The 6,521-nt window shown below is 29.9% G+C and overlaps 1 long non-coding RNA gene across 1 annotated transcript; it reads right to left on the minus strand.

Annotated features, from left to right (window-relative positions):
• Positions 1–5,047: 5,047 nt before the first annotated feature.
• On the minus strand, positions 5,048–6,231 carry LOC121125480 (uncharacterized). The gene is made up of 2 exons (XR_005866673.1): positions 5,602–6,231; positions 5,048–5,542 (listed from the first exon to the last, which is right to left on the minus strand). It is a non-coding gene; the product is annotated as an uncharacterized lncRNA (long non-coding RNA).
• Between the last annotated feature and the right edge of the window lie 290 nt (positions 6,232–6,521).

Raw genomic sequence — 6,521 nt, forward strand, 5'->3', positions numbered from 1 at the left:
GTATAAAATACACATAAAATTCAAAACAACTATCCATCTAATTTTGGTTTCGGATCTGGAAGTTTGGATATCCTAAATATACTTGAATATTTACATCCAAAAATTTGAACCGACTCGGATACTAGAAATGTCAGATCCGACCTATTTTTATGTCAACTTTTCCTCCAGCTACATTATGGCTTCAAACACTAATATCTCACTAAATGCTAAGTCGATGAACTCCATTTTACTCTTTAATTAATCATAAATATTTATATTTTCATATTTAGTAAAAATAAACTGAGAATTTATGCTTATATTTTATATTATGAAGAAAAGGAATGTTTACTCAGAGGTTTTACCTAAATACAGTAGATGTGTCACAAATTAGGATTGGCCAAAGGACTTACCACTCTCAAGGATCCATAGTGTTGATCTCATTGAAACTTGCTAAAAGGTTGAAATATATCAACTTTCCTGCGTTCCAATTGTTATAAAAAATTTATTAATTATACCAATAATTATTAATGTTGGAAATGAACTCTTTTGGCGTTATAACAATTGAAAATAGATTTGTTAGTTTTCTATACGTAATTCGTTGGTGTCAACGTACCTAATTAAAAGTTTTGTTTTACATAGTTTTGAAAATTAAATCAGATAGTTGACGTCCCCAATGGCTGCCTGCTAGGTTGGGACAGGGGGGGTGTTGTTTTTTCGATTTTGAAAAAAAAATTGAAAATTAATTTTTTTGAAAAATATTAAATCGTCTGGAAATTTTTTTTTCAAAAATTCATAGTTCTCCACACAAAAAAAATTTTTAGAAAAAATTTGAAATATTAAACTTTTTATAAAAGAATTTAATTACTAAAATTTAAATTATTATTATTATTTTTTTTTTTTGAAAAAACTCAAAAATTCACAGTTGTATTATAAAAATTATTTTTTTGGAAAAAAAAATTCAAAATCCACAGCTTTTCACAAGATATTCACTTTTTGGATAGCAATTATTCAATATATTTACAGTTGTTCTCAAAAAGTTAAAAACATTAAATTTTTGAAAGAAAAATTTAAAAAATCCATATCTATTCAAAAAAAAATTAAATTATTTCGAAAAATAAATAAAAGTAAAATTTTTGGATTCTTTTTTTTTTTTAATTAAATAAAATTTCAAATGTTATGTTTTTTGAAGAAAAAATTCAAAAATTAAATTTTCTACAAAGAAGGGAAAATTCCTTTATCTTTTTTTTTTTTTTTTTTTTGGGGGGTTAGACCCTGAGGACACCCCTGTCCCACATTGTCCATACAATTTAACTTCTATATTTTCATACTCAGGGACATTTTCTGTTTATTTTTGTTTCTCTTGAAATTAATTTTCATTAAGAGGATTTCGATGGATAGTTATTTTAAACAAAACTATGCAAAATATTATTAGTAACATATTTTGAGTAACGTTGTGAATAGTTGGTTGATTAAGTAATTAGTGATTTTCGATACTATTATGGTCTTAAAGATGTTGGGTTTTCCGAAACAAATCCAGTTCCAATTACTCACTTTTACAAATTGTACCAATTTAATTTTTTTTGCATAACACTGGATCTGATAAGAATGTTATCTCTTTAGCATTGTTATTAATGGAGTTATTTGTGTTCAAAGAATTTTTCAAATTTAAAACTATGAAAATGAATTTAAAAAAATGTTTTGTTGTATATATTGGAAATATAAGCAATTATGGATTTATATAAATGACTCGAATAAAAAATTGTTTGCTCAAATGCAATTACTTTGTATTTATAAATATTCTGTCAAATTATTTTTTGGCACTATTTTCGATGGACGTTCCTGTCAATACTCCAACTGTCAATACTAATGACTGACTCTACTTTAAAAAAAAAAAACACTTTTAAAATCATCCCTCTAGAATGAAACCCCAAATAAGACTTACCAATAAAAAAATAGACAATTCGATACAACTCTTAAAAACGTCCATGGTATAGGCTCACCTTAATAAATAAATCCTTTCAAACAACTCATTACTCATGCTTTGTTCAAGATGTGACAATCCTTTAACAATGAAAAATTTTAGGGTTATCAGAGGCGTCTGCAGGATTGAGGAATTTTCATTTCTACTAGAAAATTTAATATTTGATTTTTTTTTCATTTTTTAAAAATTTGATATTTATCTTAATTTCTGTCCAAAGAATTTAATATTTATCTTAATTTCTGTCCCAAAAATTAATATTTGATTTTTTTTATAAAAATTTGATATTTATCTTAATTTCTGTCTTAATATTTATCTTAATTTCTGTCCCAAAATTTAATATTTGATTCTTTTTCAAAAAATTTGATATTTGTCTTAATTTCTGTCCAAAAAATTTAATATTTGATATTAAACTTAATTTTTGGAAGTTTTTGCCTCAAAAAATTATATTTTCTGAAAATAGCCATGAATTTGTTAAATATTTATCTAGAAAATTTTATATTTGAAATATTTTGGTAAAAAAATTTAATTTGTTGTGAACAGCTATAGATTTAAGATTTTTTTCCCACAAAATGTAATATTGGAATTTTTTTTTTCCAAAAAATTAATTTTTTTGTGAATAACTGGAGATTTTTGAAATTTTTTCACTTAAATTTAATTTTCTAATTTTTCTCCTGAAAATTTAACTTTTTGTGAATATCCATGATTTTTTGAAATTTATTTCCAAAAAATGTAGGTTTTTGAAATTTTTTTTCAACAAGTTTAATGTGTTGTGAACAGCTATTGATTTAAGATTTTTTTCCACAAAATTTAATATTGGAATTTTTTTCCAAGAAATTTATTTTTTTGTGAATAACTGGAGATTTTTGAAATTTTTTCCCTTAAATTTAATTTCTTTAAAAATCAAGCCCCCTTTCAAAAATAAAGTCCTGCGGACGCCCTGCAACATATCCATGCTCAAAGCCTTCATTCGAGTACAATATGTTTCAAAAGAGATACTTAAGTCCGCTTTTGTACTAATTGTTTTGAATTCATTTGTAGGTACACCTCATCATTGACAAAATATTTTTTGCATAAGAAGCACACCCTAAACTAGGTGGAAACAAAAATCATTTACAGAGGCAAAACAGTGAACAACGTATCTTTAAAGTTGAATTCATGCAAGTACCCGAAAAGGGAAAACTCACAAGTCATTCATTCTTACATACGGCTCTAATGCCAACTATTTATCATCTCCCTTGTGCTTGAATATGTAATCATACATAACTTGTAGTTACGGGGGTTCTAAGAAATCTACAATAAAGAAATCACATGGATAATGTTATGCAATAGCCAATAGGAATACCAAATCAAGTTTATTGTTATGCTTTGTTAAGAGGCTATTGTATTACGGATTCAGTAATCAAAAGAAGAAAGTAATTAAAATAGATTATGGAAAGTAATAATGGATAGTTTTACAGATATTGAGCAACCACCGAGCATCAATAAACATGATATCTTTGCCTTGTTGTCTTTATATATGAGTGGGCCTACCTACCTGTCCCATCTATTTAATTTTTATAGCAATCAATTTATAACAATTGTATGACCATTTATCTTGAACAAATATAAAAACAATAAAAGCTCTTTACTGATATTAGAACTGTCTTTTATTATATACTATACATAGGTAGCCATGTATCTCAAGCACTTGCTGTTTTTGATTTTTTTAAATCGAACGAAAAATGTTAAAGCAGCAAGATTCAAGGCTTAGGCATCAACTTTTCTTCGTGCGGAACTACAGGATATTTTCTTGGTTTCATGGACTTTTTTATAATGAAACCGGTTTGTGGTATGCAATTGGTTGATACCCTTCGTAAACGGACAAAATGGGCGTGTAGCCAACTATATTTGGGCAAATATTGATCACGTGGTCTTATTTTACGTGATTGCCTCTCAAGCTTCGAGCGGAACATTAGTAATAGGCCGTTTATTTGATCAATTATTAGTAGGAATGAAAGTTTTGTAGAACACAAGGAGAAGGCGGGAGCAAGGCTTATGGTATTACTGAATTAAGATCCTTGTTAGATCAGTTGCCTATTATACAACTGGAGGGGGTGAGGGGTGGGGGATAAAATAAATTACTACTGTAAGAGGAGCTTCTTCTTCGTTTAAAAAGTGCATAAGTTGGGAGAAAAACATCAAAAGATAATTTTTAAACATATTGGTAGTTACATAAATACGCAAACTATTTGTGGCAAATAATTAAATGTGTAATAAAATTCGTATAACGTATTTTTTTTGAGAATTATATAATAGATGATTATTCTGGTATAAAGTTTAATATAATTACTAAATATAACCGCCATGAGCTGCTATGACACCCTCCAAGCGCCCGCGGAAGGCCTTGCACACATTGATAATGTAATGGTCTTCCATGGCTGCCCATTGCTCATTGACGCTGGCCTTCAATTAGTTCAAATTCGGGTGGTGGGTAGCACAGGCCTTTTTCTCAATTTGCCACCACACACTGTAATCAAAGGGATTCAAATCAGATGATTGAGGTGACCAAATGTCTTTGTTCCAAAATGGCATGTTGGCAGCGAGCCAATCCTGAGTCATTACAGACGTATGGGCAGGTGCCCCATCCTGCTGGAAGATAAAGGGCCTCCATTAGAGATCTTGAAGGCCTATGGAAGGACCTTGTCCTTCAAAATCTCAAAGTAGATAGACCTACCGGCGCGGAGGAGAGTGGCAACCATATGACGTTTGGCCTCGTCATTCATCGTAAACGGCTTTGTTTGATGCGAGTAAGAAAAACAAAAACAAAGCCAAAAGATTTACCGAGCTACTTGTGCTGGAATTTTTTATTTTTGGTCACGGAACCTCGAGATATAAGCGTTTAAAAACTAGTCCGCGTATTTTTCCAACTACCAGTATATATATTTTTTAATCTTTTTTTAATTAAACCAAAAATAGGCGGGAATTCATCATGAGCAGAGAAAGATGTTAACATTACTATAATCTACAGTATACAAGTTAAAATGGCAGACTTTTTGATTAAGAACAAATAGGCTAAACTTTTGAAAGAAAAAAAAGGAGTCTACAGTATTGAGGCTTTATCACAGACTTATTTATTGATATATCGTTTTATTTTTCAAAATAATTTCCTTTGGCTTCTACCTTGACCTCCAGCCTGAGCCTAAAGGTAGTGAAGTACTTATTGATGAAGTCCTCGGACATGTCCACCCACTGCTACTCGACAGAGACCTTGAGGTCATCGAAATTCCGGTGAGAGGTAGCACAGGCTCTCTTCTATTGATGTCAATGGCATAGTCGAGGGGGAACAGACCAGTGAGGAGGGTGGACAAAATGACGTGTATACTTTAATAAAGTTAACAGTTTATGGCCTCTCTAGACCCAATTGGCCTTAGTTGATGTTGAAAACCGTTGTCAATGTCGTCGTACATAAGAGTCCATCTTCAAATCCTTCATATATCTCTTCATAGTCTAATAAATGACATTGAGACCCTTGGCATGATGCATAATTTCTGTTTTTAATAGATACTCCATGGAGAGGCTTTGTTCGCATATATTCTATTATTACTAAGTGGATTAATTATTTAATTAATGGTAAGTAATGTGTTATTGTAAATCTCTTTTACCTAGTATGTAATCCTCTTGTTCCAGGAGCACCGTACTACCTTCTTGTTCTCTTTGTCACTCACTTTGTCATGGATCAAATCAAATATCCTTTGCCTTTTCGCCTCCATGATGACAAATATTAATATTTGAAGGTTTGTTTTTTATTGTTTATTAACTTGAAAAGTAGTTACTGTTAATAACGCAATCTAGTCTTTTAAAATATTAAGCCTAAAGAAATACAGATTAATTTAAATTTAAGTCCACGATTTTACCTTGCACATTTTATCAAAGAAAACAGAGCACAATTTTTCCTTTTCTATTTTTTTTTTCTAATTAAAGGATATAAACCATTTCCTCTTCTGTGGACGTCCATGCTTAAGTATTTTTTTGACTTAATTAATCTTATTTCATCTTAATGAGTTATTAATATGTACCCAAATAGACGCCCAAACAAATTGTAAATTGTATTACAGTTTTACATGCCATCAAACAATAAATACATATTTCTTTAATCGATTCACATATTATAACGATTAGGGCACAAGACGTCAACAAACATAAATATTGTATAGGAATGTTTTTAAAATGTAAATATAATTAATTAATGGTATTTTAGTACTATGAAAGGATTGGCATCGCCCGTCGGAAAAGTAAATATGATAAAATGTATGAAGCCATTAACTAAAAGATCTCGTCAAAATACACTTTTTGAGTTATTCTTCCCAAATAAGACATAATCAATAGTAGAGCTGTATAAATGATGACCTACTGGAAAATTGATATTGGGATTCCTGACAATTTGAAGGATGTTTAGGGAGAACAGCAGCTTGGCTGTTATGACGTTCCATTAAATTAGTTGGAAGTAACTATGACGTTTCATCTGATCAGCAGCTAACAGCTATGAGATGAAGAAATTAACACAAATCCCTCTTAGATCGAA

This window comes from Lepeophtheirus salmonis, chromosome 10 (assembly GCF_016086655.4).
Source record: "Lepeophtheirus salmonis chromosome 10, UVic_Lsal_1.4, whole genome shotgun sequence".
NCBI lineage: Eukaryota > Metazoa > Arthropoda > Copepoda > Siphonostomatoida > Caligidae > Lepeophtheirus > Lepeophtheirus salmonis.